Source organism: Stegodyphus dumicola, chromosome 3 (genome assembly GCF_044657685.1).
Source record: "Stegodyphus dumicola isolate Sdum_Otavi_A_Nest chromosome 3, ASM4465768v1".
Taxonomy (NCBI): Eukaryota; Metazoa; Arthropoda; class Arachnida; order Araneae; family Eresidae; genus Stegodyphus; species Stegodyphus dumicola.
In genome coordinates, this window is record NC_140770.1 from 75,659,024 (window position 1) to 75,679,082 (window position 20,059).

Sequence of the window (20,059 nt, forward strand, 5' to 3'; positions counted from 1 at the left end):
TTGAGATGAGAATTTTTTAACTGCTTGATTAATAATGTTGGGTGAAAATTGTAGAAAGAGCTACAATGCGCATTGTAGAAAGAGCTACAATGCGCGAAATTCATTCTAACCCGGATATTATCATTTCAAAGGCCGACAAAGGCGGCCAGATAGTCGTCATGGATAAGAACACTTACATCGATGGTGTCACTAAACTCTTAAACGAAGGACCATATAATCCGATCCCTAAAGATTTTTCACCTTCGGACTTATCCAAAATAAAAACTGCGATCAAATTTTCGCAAATCATTTCAAGCAACTTAAAACATTCGCTTATCCCATCTGTTGCGAATTGTGCCAGATTATATGCTCTTCCCAAAATTCATAAAAGTGGTATTCCTTTCCGCCCTATTGTATCAAATTTAGGTACTGCCTCGTATCCTTTAGCTAAATATTTGGTTTCTAGATTTTCCACTCTATTAGACAATAACATTTACACCATAAAAAATTCAATAGAGTTTGTAAAAAAGGTTAAAAACATTTCTCCTAGTAATTTACTCATGGTTTCTTTTGATGTAAAATCATTATTCACCAATGTCCCAGTGGAGGGTGCATTAAGGTGTCTAGAAACCAGACTTCGCGAATTTCATTTCTCTTGCATCGAAATTGAGGAGCTAATTTCTCTCACTCAACTCTGTTTGAAACAAACACATTTTGTTTTCCAAAATAAATATTACAAGGAAACTGAGGGATTAGCCATGGGAAGCCCCCTCAGTCCCATCCTGGCTGATATCTACATGCATTATTATGAATCAAAATTGTTTGAAACTTTAAACTTCCCGGCATGGTTCCGCTACGTAGACGATACTTTTACCCTGTTTGAAGGTAATAAAGATGATTTAAATAAAGTTCTTTCAACAATGAATTCTATTGATCCTGCTATTCAGTTCACTTTTGAACTTGAGACTTGCAATTCTCTTCCGTTTCTCGACATTCTGGTCACACGTAACACATCCAACTTCAGTACTACAGTTTACCGTAAACCTTCATCGGTTTGCCTTCCACCACACTTTAAATCATGTCATCCGACTAAACAAAAGTTAGCTTCATTTTATTGCTATGTTTTCCGTGCTCTTCAAGTTTGCTCCTCCAAACTAGCCCTTGATGAAGAACTAAATTATTTAAAAGCAATACCTATTGACAGGGGCTTTTCACCCAACATTATTAATCAAGCAGTTAAAAAATTCTCATCTGAACACACTAAAAGCCACACTCTTATTTTAGGAGATTATAAAAATTCTGTTGTCATTCCCTTCTTTCCATCAATTAGCTATAAAGTTGCACATATTTTGCAGAAATTTAACTTTCGGGTTGTTTATTCTCCCATCAATAAAATTCCAACTTCTATACTCAAGGACCCCATTCCGGATATGAATTCCTGGGGTATTTATAGGATTCCTTGCCAGTGTGGTTTAATTTACATTGGCCAAACTAAGAGAGCCTTAAAATTTCGCGTCAAAGAACATGAGGCTTATGTTAGAAAAAAGGAAACACAGAAGTCTTCTGTTGCTCACCATTGTTGGTCCGAAAATCACACTTTCAATTTTTCTGCTGCCAAAATTATTCAAAAAACATCTTCCATTGGAGAACTGGATTTTCTAGAGGCATTTCACATTCATAAAAATCTTTCTGTTCTAATTAACGATCCTAATTCCAATCCAAATTTGCCTTCGGCTTTTAGAGAAATTATGTTTTAGTTCTGGTTTCGCCAACAGATGGCGCCACTTGCTTATTCTTGTCCAGGCTTTCTTATCTTATCTAATCATTATTTCCTATCTTGTTCATTTGCGGTTTTGCAGCTGAAGATGATGGTTCGGTAAAACCATCGAAACTAGTCCTGTGAAAATTTTGTAGGTATAACGCTGATTTTTGTTGTTTGACTTCTGAAAGGTAATTATATAAAACCATATCGTAAGTTTATTATATTCTAAATCATAACTTTATGCATTCAAAAAGTAAATGCAAATAATAAATTATACTTTTTAAAAGCAACCATTAAAAAGTAACTTTTTGATAAACAGCAAATAACGCTGAAATAATATAAATAATACAAAATTAACATAAATTTTATTTAATTAATGTTGAAGTTTTTTTTATTTAGTTATTTTTTTAAGTATTTAATTTTTCTTGCTTTTGACGAAATAAAATCGACGGTAATTTTTTTTCAAAATCTACTTTATTATTAGCTCAAAGGGGCAGTTTGCCCAGAACGTCTATCAATTTCGTTTTGGCATTTTGCATTGATTCACCATAAACGGCATACCACTTTTTAAAGTGGTGCCATCAAATTTTAGATCCTTGTATTTTATTTAAAGGAATTAAATAATAAAGAATCTGCATAAATGTATGTATGCTTTCGCATTGTGATAAAACAACGCTACCTAGAGCTATCAAATTTTGAATAACGTACGTCTCCACCGGAGTATGGGCATCTGGAAGCCTAAATTTGGAATTTGTTTGATAATCTATTTCATATTTTGTAAAGCATTTATGAGTTTTTTTGTTAAGAAACTCAATGATTTCAAAACGAGCAATTGCAAGGCTGTACGGAAGGGGAAAAAATAATAAGTTAATCTCCAGTGCGCGAGACTGTGTATCGGAAATTATAAAGATATGCTCTTTTAAATATTTTGTGATATTGCTGTTGAATTTTATGGCTTAAACATATTTAATAAATAAATATAATCAGAAAACGTTAAAAAAACGCCCCTGTGTGTGTAATAATAAATCTGAAAGCCTTCAGATTTTTTTTCTTTCTTTTAATTTATATTCTATATCAGGGGTCCCAACCGGTGGTACGCAACAGAAAGATAGGTGGTACGCAAAGAACCAAAGTATTTTTAACTATTAAATTCTAAATTTAATAACCCCAACATCCTGCATTAAATGCCTCAACACCCCAACATTTCATATTTTGTAACACTTTAAAGGAATTTTTGATTAACAAACTCAACGATTTCAAAGCGAGCAACGGCAACACTGTACGGAAAAAAAAAAAAAAAAAAATTAATCTTCAGCGCGCGAGGCTGTGTACCGAAAATACTAACGATATGCTCTTTTTAATATTTTGTGATATTGCTGTTGATTTGAATTTTATGGTTTAAGTGCGAAGAACATGATATTTAATAAATAAAGGTGACACACAAAACGCTAAAAAAACGAGCTTTTGGGCGTAATATAAAATCTGAAAACTTTCTGAATTTTTTAAAAATATTTCTATTCAGAAATTGGAAAATAATCATTGTAAAATGTAATGGTGGTACTAAAGGTTTTCAATTTTTGTTTAGATGGTACGCGTTAGTCAAAAGATTGAGAACCGCTGTATCTATATAAAAAAAATATAGAAATTTGTAAGTTTTGGGGGGCCAAGAGAAGATTTCACATAATCGTTATTTATTTTTTACTTTAAGTTTTTGGAAGCTTTTTTCACCCTAACATCACTAATTATAAAAAATATTCTTAGCGTAGTTTACGAATTCAGATATGATCGAGCTCTGCTTCGGTGTTCGCCGAAATCAATGCGGTAAAAATATCACAGAGAAAACAATACAAGGCGAAGCTTCGCAGTTTTAAAATATCATCGTAAAAAAATATCGTGGTAAAAAAATAAAGCACCTACAAATCATCGTACAATGGTAACATCGCAGACATGTATTTTTCAGACTTTAAAATTTGTAAATAATGATTCGTGAGAGCAAGAAGAAATGATATTTTTACCTCTAAATTTCGTATTTTTGAATGAACTAATAAAATTTTATTAAATAAAGCTTTTAGAGTACTTATAAGAAATGTCTAAATGTAAAGTTAAACATAAATAACCGGAAAGTGTGAGCCGGAAAAACCACGATCCGATGCATCAGAGGATCATTCGCAACTCTTATGTCGAGCGTGATGGGTGAGTTTACGCACAGGGAAAAAGCTGACATGCATCTCATGTATGGTGCTGCCAATGGGAACATCAGAGCAGCGCTACGGTTGTACCAGGAACGGTTTCCGAACAGGCGTATGCCGAAGCACACAATGTTCCAGAGGTTGCATCGGTCTCTGTGTGGAAACGGGTCATTTGAAGCCACCTCTGACACTAGGAATGGAAGAAGAAGTGCACGACAACCTCGCATTGAAGAAGCCATCTTGAACATTGTGCATGAATCACCTCAGAAAAGTACAAGAGCTATTGCACGTCGTCTGCAGCTGAGTCATTCCACTATTTGGAGAGTATTGCATGAAAATGGTTTGCACCCATACCATTTGCAGAGAGTCCAAGCTTTGCAAGAGACAGATTACACGCTTCGATTTCATTTCTGTTATTGGTTCGTGCAGCAGTGTGCGGTGCAGGCGGATTTCCCATCAGATGTGACGAGGCATATTTCTCACAGGACGGCATCTTCAATAGCCACAACATGCACATGCGGGCAACTCATAATCCCCACGGCCCACGCCCACATGCATTACAAACCCGCTTCTCCGTTAATGTGTGGGCGAGTATTGTTAAAGACTACCTCATAGGCCCATACCTCTTACCTGCACGCATAAATGGCTTATGTTATCATATTTTTCTGCAAGAGGTGCTACTGGAATTGCTGCAGGTTGTTCCGGGTGTTGTTCCGGGTGATCGCATGTAGTCCCAGCATGATGGTGCACCAGCCCATAACCCCGTGCGGGTCCGCAATTACTTGGATGGGACATTCCCGGGCCGTGGTGGACCCGTTCGCCAGATTTATCCAGCTTGGATTTTTTTTTTATGGGACCATCTGAAGAGCATCATTTACGAGACTTCCGTTGACTCGCTGAAGAACCTCGTTTCACGACTATCCATTGCAGCTGCAAGCGTGCGCGAAATGCCTGTCGTTTTTCAAAATGTTCGTTAATCCCTTGTGCGACGTTACCTAGCATGTATTACTGCTGGCGGTTGCAATTTTGAACATTTATTTGCAAATACTGTACAGAATTGTATTATGATCTGTACTATTGTATTGTGAATACAAAGAAGCACTTTGCGTTGATTTTGTACATAAACACATTTTTCTCTTGTGTCTTTTTTTTTTTTTTTTTGCGTTCCTGCCTTAACCCGGCATTTTACACCCTACATTCCTATTAAAAAAAAAAATGCATGTTTTAGTACGCTCCACCACCCCTCCAAGTTTGTCCCATGATCTATGAAACACCCTGTATAGAATATAACGTATTGGAGAAACTTGATAGTGATACTATCATACGTCAGTCTGCCAATATTAAGTCACGAAAAAGAAGGCTGTAATTTTTTTATTGTTATTTGTTATATCTTAGAATGTTATTTTTATTTTTACCTTTTCTTTAATGTTATATTTTAGAATGTTATTTTTATTTTTACCTTTTCTTTAATGGTATATTTTAGAATGTTGTTTTTATTTTTAATATTTTTTTATAATACTGTTTTGTTTTTTAATTTTATATATATTTTTTCAATAAAAATTAAACATTAAAATTTTGTTTCATTTGTTCAATTCTGTGTAAATCTTCTGCGCCCAAGCCCCGAAATGAACTTAAATAGGCACTGTATCCGCGATGTTTTCCTAAATGGCGGTCGTCAATGTTGTAGCACAATGATCGGGAAAGACGACCTGAAACATTCTTTGCTTTCCCGGCATAAACCCCAAATACTCATTGTTCCGTAAGAAAATGTCCAATGTTGTTTTTTCTTTTTAAAAAAAGACTTTAAAGTAGTTATTCCAGTTAATTAATCGTACTATGGCTGATTTCTAACTACCAAAATTCAATAGACGTCAGTTCCTGACACCACAGATAAATAAAAAGAACGGCATTGAGAAAAGAAAGACGCGAGCCTTGAAACCATGTTTTGGCTGTCAATCCTTTTTTTTTTTGTTTTCCCCCTCCAGAGCAAGAACGTACGTAACAACGCCATACAGGAGCTTTATTTGAGTCAAAAGTTAATTTCATCGTATTCTTTTGAGAACTAATTCTGTTGTTATGAATTATTCCTTTATCCTGAAAAATACTTATGGCAGATTCTTCGTCATTAGGTAACTGCAAAATTGTGTAATCCTTCGTATTAAAAAAATGGTGGAATATGGCCAACGAGTGATGATATGTCACTAACAAGTGATTTGAAACGAGAACAAATACCGATATTTCAAACATAAACAAAACAACAACAACAGGGAAAAAAAAAAAAAAAAAAAAAAAAACTCAAAATAACGACTGACAATATTTCAAACGAAAACTAGAAATCTTGACCCATAATATTACAAACATTAAATTCTCGAGCTACGATATTTGGCGTGTTGTTGAAATATTACTTTCTTCTCATTTTTAATTGACGCAGCTCTATTAACGGAGTAGTACCGATTTCTAAAATTTACGGAGCCAGCGGCCAGTAGTGTTTAAATCACGGAGAAATTTTGCAACGGCGCTGGTCCTGATTGATACCAAATATGTATTCCTTTCTGAAAATGCCTGCTTTTAATTATTCCACTGGTTCTGGCAGACAATAAAAAATTTAAATAACTAAATGGATGCTTGCTTATCTATAAATAGAGCTTTATTTGTAGTCGCCACTCGATTAGGCAAACAGGAAACAGAATTTTCAATTTCTCAATATTAAGTGGCCGATAAATCTGACTTCAGCTCTTCGATGAGACTAAGTTCTTTTTCAGGTTTGATACTACTGTATTGTTTATTTCAAGAAATTTCTGAAGGTACTGCTCGCAATTAATGCTATTTCTGAAATCCAGCAAGTTGGATTTTCTTCACTTGTCCCTTTTATAAGAGGAAGTTTCCTGTGATAGTTTTGCTAGATAGAGCTAGGGACTCAAGTCATTTTCTTAAAGCCTCCTTCCCCCCCCCCTCCCGTAATTTTCCCGATAGCTGGCTGTGTAGACCTCTACACAACTCCAGCCTCTTCGGCTTTCACTCTGGAATTTCGTTTTCTGCACATTAAGCATGACTAAGTCTCCTGAAGAAAAGAACTGCTTGTCCTTCGTCTAAAGCACAGTGCTCATCTAAGGCCCAGACACTAGCATTTTTGACGTGTTGGGCAGAACCTCGACTAACAGTGTCTGCCCCGAGGCGACGACCCATTAGATATGTAATATAAATTTTCTTTCCTTCGGCATTACGAGGAAATTTAACAGATTCCACTTCTGAATTTATGAAGCTTGTGAATAACCGCACTTTCAGAATTAAAAGTTTTGTCTTTCAAATTCGTCAAAAATTGCTTTTTCTCTGGTGTCTGCTGGAATGATTTTTATAAGATCTTTCATATTCTTCTCTAACTTGAACTGATATCCATGAAACTTGGTCTTCACTTTTGATGCATGTTGAATTAACCCTTTTCAGCACTGGATGTTTTTTAAAACATGTCTTAAAAAAAAAAAAAAAAAAAAAAAAAAAAAAAAAAGTCTTCAAATTATTGTTTATATTGTGTTAGAAGTACTCCCTTGCAACATAATAACGAATTTCTATTATGAAATCCTTCCACAAACATGGTTCGAAAGCAAATATCCACAAGAGGAATGTCATTACGTTTGACACTTTTCTCTTAACAGAAATCTTTGATCAGAAATCGCAACTGAATATGACCGTGCAGTGCAATGAGCATTGCTGCTTTTAGCTGGCGTTTGTGTGCTCTTATGTTTATAACGATATTCTATTTCGCACTCTAATTATTTACGTTGATATATAATGAAATGTTATAAAATGATCTGCAGGCAAATGTTATTTCTTCAACTGTAATTTCCTACGCTGAGGAGACGATGTTCATGGATAATTATTTGGGAAGCTATGGTTACCTAACCATATTTTGAATCTAAATTTTCGCCTTCGACTGTTCGTCGAAAATTTTGGAGCAGGATTTTTACATTTCTGTCTTTAGGTTAGGCTAGCTGGACCTCTTTCATGCGTTAATGATTTATACTTAATGTGAAATATCTTATTTTTCAAGCGTTAAACTGCCTCGAAGTTGGTTTATTCGATTACGGTAAAGCACGCGATGACTTTCTTCGCAAGGGAAGGGATGCCTTCGTGGATGATTTTCTGACAATTACTCGAGGAATCTGCAACGTTTTGATATCGCTTATGATACTAAGCAATACAGAGCACTTAAAGAATACACAAGATGTTACAAAAATTGCACGACTAAATATCTCTCGAGCAAATATTCTTAGATCCATATTTACAGTTAAAGAAATGCTTTGACCAAGGTTTCAGATTCCAACAATAATGGTCATGCGACAGCTTTCAGTACAATATATGAAATTAAATTTTTTATGAAGGCTCGCAATGAAGAAAGTTTAATTTACCAAATTATTTATCTTACTGAAATACAATTTAAAAAAGAAACTAAAAGAAAAGTGGAGACTAGCGGTTTATAATATGCGAAACTAGAGAACTAGAGCTAAATAGCTTATCCGTTGATTGAGGGATTGTACAAAACTTTGGTGCAAAAATAAGTAAATTTTCAAACATTTAACGTTTCTACAAGCGTTTTAGAATCAGTTCATGCAAATTAAGGCTTTTCTACTGTAAAAGGTGTCTTTTAGATATCTATATTCATAAACCTTGTACACTTAAAAGGAAAAATTTATTTATTTTACTGCACAAAAACTCAAAATTCTGTACCATATCTTCTATAAAATCGCACATATTTTATTTCGTAAAAATTTAATAATGATATCTCGGTTAACCTTAATCATATGAGAAGGAATGTCTTTTTTTTTGTTTGAATAATTCGGTTATGGGAGATATTTTCATACTGTGGAGCCATATAAAAATGTAAGTCTCAGACAGTTTTACTAAATGGTATCACTTGACCAAACGTATGAGTATTTACCTGATTCATTTCTTAATCCACAAATATGACTTTGCTAACAACCGAGATATTTATTAATCATGCAGTTTTTTTCAAATACTGTCCACAGTGTTCATTTGTCATTTGGTTATTTGGGCACAAATTTGCATAAGAGGTTGACCTTTTTTTTTTTTTTTTTTTTTTTTTTTGGTTGGTGGATCTAACATATATACAATAATTACATATATCACGTAAGATAGAAAAATTACAATGAGCTGAAAATCACGTCGTTCGAAATAGGCTGCTAGTGTGACAAACGCAAAATTTTCTGGATTTATGTTATATCAAGAAAACACCTCTACAGTTTCATTGTATTCCCATTTTTCTTTAGCCCACCAGTGGTCGAGAGGTAAAGTCTCCGCCTGAACACTGGTAGTTCGGTCCGGAGTTCAAATCTTGGAGAAGGGGCTGGCTGCATGTGCATTTTCATGGTTTTTTCCATGTGTAACGCATATACGAGCCAGTCCCTTAGAAAGTCTTCCCTCCCCTTAGACAGATAGCCGAGTGCTGTCCCATAATCAATTAAACCAAACTAACCTATCATTCCTTTTTTTCAGTTTCTCAACTATTTTTGGACCTGGAAAATTTTATGGTCCAGTAAGTTTTGTTTAAGATAACGTTGTGAACCAAAAATAGTTTTCGCTCATTGCTTAAGCTTTTTTCAGTCGCGACCCCTTTTTATTACTGAGATTTTTTCGCAACCCCAGGATCCCATAAGTATTGCCCAACTCCAACACACGCGTGAGTGAAACTCTCAGTTTTTTCATTTGTACTGTAATATATTATTCCAGTTTTAGGTCATTAATTTCTAATTTTAAGACATATAACAATGTAAAAATTTTAAATAAGTAACAGACGAAATAACAGCGTAACATGCAAAGCAAGGAAAATGAACGTTTATATTATAAAAAGAATGCGTCGAAACGTTTTCGTTTTTTTTCTTTGTCTGTATTATCTTATCTTTGTCTATTTTCAGATACACTGCGTAAAAATATTTGGTAATTGTAAAATTATTATACGCTAAAGAAATATGAAAACTGCTAAAATTTTTGGCGACCCCCTGCTGCAGGTCCCGCGACCCACAATTTAAGAAACCCATATTTTTTACATGTTATTATCCTTTACAATGTATGAAATAATGAGCTATTATCAGTATCCACTTTAAGCAATAATTCGACATCATTATAGTTTTGATCAAAGTACTTTGACTAAAAAACTATAAAGTTTAATCTCTATATGCGCCCAAATATTGGGGAGGGAGGAGGGAAAACAGTTAAAAGTACAAGAAATAAGAGATGAATCCAAGTTATCGAATCTTAAAGTGATTTCAGTTTCATTTTTGTATATAGAGTTCGCAAATAATCGGAATGTCAGAAGGATTTTTCGACATTATCACCGAAGAAAATTTTTAAAAGAATTCATATCATAGTTGTAATTACTAACATTTTCTGCATATAGGTTATTCGGACTGTATAATACTAAACGCATAAATACATATACATAACTGCGTCTATTATATCAAAGGAAAGTAAAACACAGATGATCACAGACTGAATAAGATATGAGATAAAACTTTCCATTAGTTGAATGATGTTTCGCAGAACAAAAGGAATTATAGATAACAAATGAATTATTGATAGATATTGGCTGATATGCCTAAACATAATACTAATTTCTAGTTTTATCCATATGATGTACGTTTGCTGCTTAGGTAATAGCTTAGCACGTTTGCTGTTTCGGTAAATACCAATCTAAATATTTTTATTATGGAAAATAATGATAGGTTAATTAATGATTCAGATGAGGTAAAAATTTATACAAAATTAAAAATAACATTAGATATTTCTTTATTTGCGTTTGCTTTATGGGCCAAAATCGGATATTCCATATTTACCGGAACTTCTGCTTTGGAATCCATTTTAGATCCTTTAAAAAAGTATCTCTACCCCTCTGTATCTTCTGATACTAAACAAACAATAAATCAATCTTTAAACATAGCAACCCATGTACTAAGTTATTCCGATGCTACGCTAACTATTGTGACAATAATGGATATGAGGAAAAAGAGAGAATTATTCACCAAGGAAGTAAAAACCGGACTGAAACAGCTTAAAAGTGGACAGATTAAAATTATCGCCTTTTTACTAAATTTAACAATATTTACATTTTATTTTATAGTTATTTCTCTAATGCCATGGATTGGCATTAAAACGAGGAACTTCAGTTTCGAATTTACATTACTTTCTGGCTTTACTATGTTTTTAGGAGAAATGGTTATAATGGTACTACAACACGGTAATTACATTTTTGCTACACCTAAAAGAATAATTGATTTTATTGAGTTACCAGGAAGTGAAAAGAAAACTATTATCAAAAATATTTTTTGTACTAAGAAAGGGATATGTTTTGCTTTACGAACTTTGGCTCATACATCAGTGATGGGATTGAGTTGTCATGGAATTGGTTTGTTTTCCAACAAAATTTTATTTGGAAATAATTCAACATTTGGAAATGTTTATTCATCTATGGCATGTATTACTGCAATTTATACAGTGCTACTGTCACAATCCCTAAATGATTACAAAAGCACATTTTCTGAAGATACCACATCCCTAGGAATAGGTACTGAAATTATTCAAGCCGAAGTAACGGTGCATCAGAATCAAAGAAGAATTGGAAATATTCTTAGAAAATGTTTAATAGTGTTATTAAGTACTTTAGTTACAATGACATTTTTACTAAAGACTTTCTCAACACCAGTTTTATGCACTGGACCAATTGATAACCCTGAGGAAAACTACGACATTCAAACTGCTGTGCTGGCAGGTCTTGGCTTATTATTGGGTGCTTTTTCTGCTTATCAATATTGCAAGTTCATGTGGAGCTTGGGAAAAATGGCTTCAGAAAATATATCAAACTCTGTCTGTTTAAGATCAGCTGATTTGGCAAATACTGATGAAATAAGCATAAATAATCAAAATCTCAAGGACACTACACCAGAGAAGCCAAAAATATTGTCTGAAAGAAAACTTTAGCATTCTACATAGCAATCAGCTCTCTGAATTTCTTTTAATTCTCTAAACTGTTGTTGTTTGTAAACATGAACTTCCATACAAGAGGCGGGGTAAAAGATCTCTGCAATAAGCACCTAGTTTGAAAAAGTAAAGTCCAGCCCTTAGTTGAATGTGTAACAAGTATGTATATTACATACAAAACAAAGGCATGACATTATGTAAATAACATAGCTAATAAAAGTAAGTGATGTTCCATTCTCCCTCCTTTAAACAATTAATTGCCTTAACACATTACATTCTAGGCCATTTTTTAAGATTTGCTGTTTGTGATTGAATATAGAAATCAATGATTTCATAATTTTTATATACACTTTGTGTATTTATAATTTATTCATGTTTCTCTGTATTACATTTTTATCTGAGTTTATCAATTTAAATTTTGAACATATTTGATTAAATTCCTTTTATAATTTATTAGTCACCTTAATAAACAGACATGTTTACATTGTGCAAGCTCAATACTACACTTTTTTTCCCATGGCATAATGATATATAAAATAAGGTAAATTATTTCACTGTTTTGTAATTATCACATTCAATCAGTTTATTTGGTTACTCATTTTATTTTATCTCAGTTCTTATTATAATATTTAATCCGAAATAATTGTTGAAATTTTTTTAAGGAGTTTTCTGATGCCTCTCACACATCTAAGATTTTTCAGCATACTCAATATTACCTTTCTAATTACTTTTTAGGAGCACTGTATAACTTTACATAATGCAAAAGAAAAGTTTAGATCTTTAAACAAGAATTTTATGTTCAGAATGTTTATTTTAAGATTAACAATCATGAATATTTTATGATTAACAAGGCTTAATTAACAATCTTATTTTTCTTTAAACTTGTGTTTTTCCTGCTTAAAAAATGTTAGATTTCTTAAGGTAAGCAAGTCTGAAATAATTTTGGTACAAATATTATATATTTAATATAAGATAATTTTCAAATAGTAATTAAATTATTTTTGAAATAAATAATAATAATATAAATAAAATATTAGAATATATAATAGAACATTAATTATCAAATCACTTGGTCTTTTTGAGGCTATTAAAATTAAGCTTGCTATTAATTTGTTTATATATTTTCAATTTTTCAATTTACTTACATAATTTGCAAATAAAATTGTTGAGAGCATGTATGCATCTGTTTAAGAAGATATTGCATTATTTTCATGAATATGTATGACATGCGCACAATAAAAAATAGTTTATTGTTAGACAATGTACATGTTATTTTATTGAATTCAATAATATGTCTATATTAATATTACTAGGCAAACACAGCAATAACAGAAAACTAAATGTAGCAAGAAAAAATTCAAGTAATTGAAAATTTGACACATTCTGAAAAGGTAATGAATTTTGTGAAGTATGAAATCTTGAATGCTTTACAAAAAGAGTAAAAATCTGCTACTGTGCTTAAGGTTTCAATAACATGCTGTACATTATTTAGGAAACAGGTAACTTTTTCCATTTGCATTGCAGTAAACGTATATTTAGTTGACAAAAAGGAAGACAAACATTCACACAGATTTTTCCGGAGGAGCAACAGGCCAGATGACTGGTGGTGGATTTCCTGGCACATAACCTGAAAAGTTATATGCACCACACATGTGCTAGATACGTCTAAGCAACTTAGCCAGATAACTGGAGTTCTACCAGATAATTGATGAAATTGTGAATCACAGCGAATTATTTTAGAATCAAGTTTAATTTTCATTGCAATTATTAAGCAGAAACTGTAATAAATGCCAGTAATGACACTGTTAATCAATCAACAATGCATAATATCCTCTCATGAATTAAATTACAATCAAACTTAAATACAAAAACTGCAGTCATCATTTTATTTAATTTCACAAATTATATTATAATAAATATGCTATATGAATACTACAAGGCTGAGGCAAAAGAAAAAAAAGTCAAGTTTAAACGCTTATGAATTATACAAATTTAAAAAATAATTTCATTCCAGAATAGTCAAAAGATGGATTTTTCTCAGTTAATACAAATTAACATGGCAATACCTATGAAACTTTTTCTAGATTCTGAAAGTTTAGTGAATATTGTGAATAAAAATATTCCAACTAAAAGTGTGCAAATTATACCTCTTTTATTTGTAATAATCATGCAAAACCTAACTTTTTTTAATATTAAATGTACATAACTGTTTTATTTCCTGTTATTGTATATTGTGCTTTAAAATGTAAAATCAAGATTTTTAAATTACTTTTCCATATTTATAGTTTAATCTCATTCTAAAATAAAAAGTAAACTTTTTAGGTATTTTTAACTTATTAGTTTAAGAAAAATGAAAAACTTAATCTTTCTTTTTAAATGCCAAGAAAAACATAATAATGATCCACATTTATTAAGGCATTAAATTTTGATTAATAAAGAAAAGAATTAATACACAAAAAATATATTGAAAATAACAGTATTGAAAATAACAGTTCAACTAATATTACCAGCAGAATGCATACTACAGTAAATATCAAATTTGCCATAGTTATGAATTTAAGAAATGCTTTCTATATTAAAAAAATCAAAGCATTTTTCTCATGTAAAATGATATGATTTTAAATTCTAGAAACAACATTATGACAGACAAAATATAGGCAGTAAACTTGTAACTAAATTCTAAATGTTTGAAAAAGGTGGCTACGAGATTTACTGAGAACAATAATGTTAAGAATTTGTTTTTTATGGAATCTTTCAAAAAAAATTCTGATTAGCAAAATATTCATTGTACCTTTAAAACAAAAAATTCCTATATTTTCATGTTTCAATGAGCTGTTTTCACATTTCAATGTCACTGAATGTTGTTTTAATGAGCATTAAAACAACATTCAGTGACATGTATTTCAATGACCAAAACTCACTGAAATATGCTTAATAAGCATTTTCCCTAAACAAAAAAAGGTAGCTGCAAATTTAATGATGAATGCTTTCCGAAAAGACAAAAAATCATAAATCAACAAAATGAGCAATTTTTTTAATGCAAACTACTTCCTAAATTTAATCTTAAAGTTACACATCAAAGTAAATAAATTTGATCTTGAATATCTTAGCAGATTTTGCATATATGGATACAGAACATTTTCATAATGAATATTCTATTGACTAGAATTTTTATTTTACAAGGACCAAATAAAATTCTATTTTGCTATATTTTTATTTGAAATATAACAGAAACTTCATCATTCCCAATTCTGAGACTACACTCTTTTGCAAAAATTTGAAGCACCATGAAGGAAGTGGTTGTTTTTGATGAAATTGAATATGTGTATAGCTCATGCACAGATAATAAAATGATTAAAAAATCAAGGTCATAGTACCTGTTCATGGTTCACAATCACCCATTGAGTGTTCAAATTAGTAGTTGGTTGAACCGCCCCTGGCGGCAATGCAATGTCATCCTGCGACACATTCTGCCAGGCATTCATCAGTTGTCGCTCCAGATCTGTGATATTTTGTGGTGCTTGAATCTGGTGGCCTACCATGTCCCAGACATGTTCGATTGGTGAAAGGTGTGGTGACCTTGCTGGCCAAGGAAGAGTATCAATCGCATAGAGACATGCGAGCGGTATGTGGCCTGGCATTATCTTGTTGGAAAATGTCCCCAGGATGACGTGCCATGAAGAGTAATGCAACCAGCCACAGGATGGTATCAACATATTGTTGAGCTGTTAAAGATGTACAAAGGATGACTAAAGATGACCTGTTGTCATCAGAGATAATGCCCTACACCATCACACCAGGGGTTATGGCTGTATGTCTTTGTAAATCAAAGGCTGATTGGGAAGGTTGGCATCGTCCCCTCCAGACATGAATACGTCATCTACTTCAAGAGTAAATAAATCTGGTGGTCATCTGTTTCAAGAGTGAAGCGGGATTCATCGCTGAAACACTATACGATGCCACTTTGATGGCAGCCATGATGATCGGCTGTGACACCACTCTAGACGACACGGCCAATGTTGTGGGTTCAAAGTCAAAGGTCTTAAAGGATTCTGTGAGCGTAACTCCGCCTCAGACAAGTGTCATGAGATGGTGGATGGTACCACAGGAGGTACAGACATGGCTGTAGTGTGTTGAATAGTCGACAATGATACTGTTGGGGTGGTTCTGGCCTGGCGAACAATCATCCTATCTTGCCTTGCATTTGTGCTCCTTGGCTTTCCAGAGCCTCCATTGCGTCGATAATTTCCTTGTTGCAACCATTGCTGCCAACATCTTTGCAGAACAGAGTGTCTGTACGCTGCATATAGTAGCCTATTGCTCGGTATGACCACCCAGCTTCATGCAATCCTACAATGCGACCACATTCAAAGTCGTTTAGTTGTATGTAAGGTCTTCAATATCATTGTAATGGCATCTTTAGTTGCTTCTTTATGGAATTGCATCTTTAGTTGCTTCTTTATGGAATTGCAAGAGCAGCAGCAAAAAAGGATAAATTTTCCACTTCTGTTACTGGTTTTACACTTTGCGAATTGTGCGTTGTGATCACAATTCCTGTTCATTTGCATGCTCGATTAAGATGTTAATTACCAAATTTTGCCACGATTGCAAAAGTCCTTGCTACTTTGATTTTTTTTGCAAAGAGTGTATTTTATAATTCTAAGTATCTTTCAGGATCGATATTTAAAGGAAATTAATTTATAGTCACGTTTATATATAAGTTATAAACATATGAAGGAAAATTATTACTAAAATTACTAACTTAATTCAAAATAGCCTTTTTAATTTAAATACAACCCCCTTCAAATACGCCACTGACTCTCTGCACTGATTTGCACTGCTGAAACTCTTTTTCAATTGTTGTTCAGGATTCAAACAAAAAATTTCAGGCTTATTTATAGGTTCTGCTGCTTGACACACATCACTTTTTTCCCTGCTGTCATTTAACACTAATAAACTACTAGGCATTTTCGCATAGGGTAACGATGTAATTGGCATATATAAAATTGCACAGTACAGATTTCACAAATTATGCTGCACCAATCAAGAAGCTATGTCTTAAATGAACTTTAATGTAGATCAAAATGATGCAAATGAATATAAATCAATTCAAATTACAACGAGTTTCTGCACTGCCGAAAACATACATATATTTATATAGTAAATTATATGCCGGTTATATAGTAAATAACCGGCAGAATATGAAGCAAATGAAGAAATCTGGTAATTGAAACATGCAAAAGTGAAAAATAGAGGGAGAAAGTACAAATAAATTGATTGATAATACTTTCACTATGAGAGGGGGAGGGATGCATGATGTAAAATCAATCATTACCAAACACATTTCTTTATTCAACTGCCAGTTGCATATATATAGAAAATATATGTATTTATGTACCTGTTATATAAATTCTAAGCAAACAGCTGCATAGATATATAAGATGATATAACAGAGAAGTAAAACTTTAGCAGAGGTGGTATTGATTCAGCACAGTTTTATTTTAATAAAGCAAGCCTTGATATAATTATTTTAAAAGTCAAACAACATAAATTAGTGTTATATTTGCAAATTGCCCATAAAAAATCCATCTGAATATTAATCTGCAAATATAACACTGATTTCCGTTGTTTGACTTCTAAAATGATCGTTATTCGGCATGTTATTATAACCTAAAGCCTTGATACATTTAAAATCAGTTCAGGTCATCATTAAGAGTACACTATGCACCCTAAAATTTTATACACTTCACCAGGGCTTAATTTTTTAAATTAAAAGCACCGTAGCCCTATGGAAGACTGTGAGGAACAAAAGAGAAAATAAATAAATAAAATAGCTAAAAATTAAAATAATTAAATTAATTTTAATTAGTTAAATAGAAAAAATATCGGACCTTGTCTTATTTGAGGCATCGACTGCAACTGCAATTCCACTTAGAAGCTAATAAGCAGCTCAGCCGATTTCCATCTGAATTAAAGCCCTGATTATACGTATAATATACTAATTCTAGGGATGACAGGTACCACTCTTTTTTTGGAGCACACCAAGAAAAAAATTAAAACGATTAAAGCTCCACTAAGAAGAATCGTAAGAATTCTTGAAACAGTATGAAGATATGGAAGAAAATTTTAATGGAAATGTGCAGCTTTGAAAATAAAGAGGGAAGAGTTCAAGACTTTCTGATCGCGATGCCCTGTCGATATAATTCTAGCCATCAAGGAGAAATTTTCTCTGAATACGATTCAGTAACAACATGAGAATAAACATAAGACATCTCTGTACAAGTGACAATAGTGGTCCCTACCATTTGGTTACATCATTCTATGGGAGTTCTGCTATAGGAATTCGCTAGCGTGGAATGTTCACGACCAGGGTATCACTTTTATTACTTTAAGGAAAACAAAATTCGCCCATTGTCATAAATTCATTGCGCATCCTGGAGAATAAGCCTCTGACATGTGATTAGGGGCTTTCCTTTCCTTAAAAGTCTCAACCTCAAGGTTTGCGTGCGAAGGAAAGACGGGCCTGCATTCAGAAGTCAGAATTGATTTTTAAGGCATGTTTACTATTAAAACAAAATTCATCTGCTAAAATTGTGGTTCACTTACATAAAAGAAGTGCCGGAGCCCTTCTATTTAGGGCTCTGGTGCACTCCGATTGAAATTATAATTTATCTCGAAAACTGAGAAGTACCGGAGCCAGGCTCCGCTGCAATTTAAGCTCTGCACCTTACATCTCTTTAGACAGCGGTAACAAAACAGCAAAGGTATGTTGGCAAACAGGAAGCAAAGTAGGAAAAAAAGGCTACACAATAGTAGCAGTGATATTTACAGACTTTGTTTCAATTTTGAGCTGTGGTTGGATAAAAAGTATCTGCAGTGCTACTCTTATGTAATGGTGCAATGCAAGTTAATTTACAGATGACTTCAAATGATGCACTTTAGATTCTAAGAAGGGAGTATGGTCAAATTAAAAGAAGGAATCAAAAAGGCTATCGCTAAATTAAAGTTAATACAGTACAAAGTCCATAATCCGGACTCGTTGGGACTTTGACGATTCTGGATTAAGGGCTTATCTGGATTATAGATCATCAATTTAAATCTGGTAAGATGGCATGCAGAAATTATATAATTAAAATATGAAACTGTAATTTATGGAATAAAGAGCAATTATGATCTAAAGAGTATCAAAATTTACACAAAAAAGCTTAATATTTATTTTTTTACTTTATTAAACATTTCTTTCAATGTAAGTTGTTTCGCTTTTTGGTGCTAAACGTGCATGCATAAACATTAAACGTGCATGCATAAACGCATTACGCACATGCATAAAGCATGCAAAAATAAAAGTTTGTAGCTTTGAGGTCCGGATTATAGATCATTCTGGATAATGGACATCCGGATTACAGACTTTGTACTGTAGTTTTCTTTCATACTTTACATCTCACATATCTTCCCTCTTCAAAGAGAAAAAGGCTTGGTGATAGAAAAGCCTTTTTAGAAAGAAGTATTACAACATTAGCAAAATTAGGGAAATATAATTTTTGGGAAAAGAAAAATCAAGATTTTAATCTAAATTTTGAATATAACATTTTTGACCAATGTATGCAAATTTTAGAGTTCTACTGAACTTTTCAGTCCAATTTTAAAAGTTTGCAAGTTCATTTTTCTCTGAAAATATTATAAAGACTGTCCTAATTCTTTCAAGAAATAGTTGTAAAAGTTCACAGTTCTTGAAAATTATTGCTTGACTATCATAACTTAAATTTAATCATTCTTGTCTCAAAAGTCTTTTTGTAAAAACTGTTGTAGTCAATATAATAACAAAATTTTTTTCTTTTACATATACATGAGAGTCTATTAAAATTAACTATTTACTCATTATATAAAGCCATCCACATTTAATGCATGCAATGTAAAATGGACTTTAATAATCAGAAAACTAACAAAATAAACTTTGATAAAAAATGGGTAGGTCCTCACAAGTGAATCAGTGTAACTACTTGTGGATGGCTGTGGGATGCTTATACAACTGCAAATAAAAACTTCCATTTCTTATATAAGGTAAATAGCTTTTAGCATTATATGAATAAAGTATGATTTATGGAAATAAAATTTTTCAATATCACATAACTGAAATAAA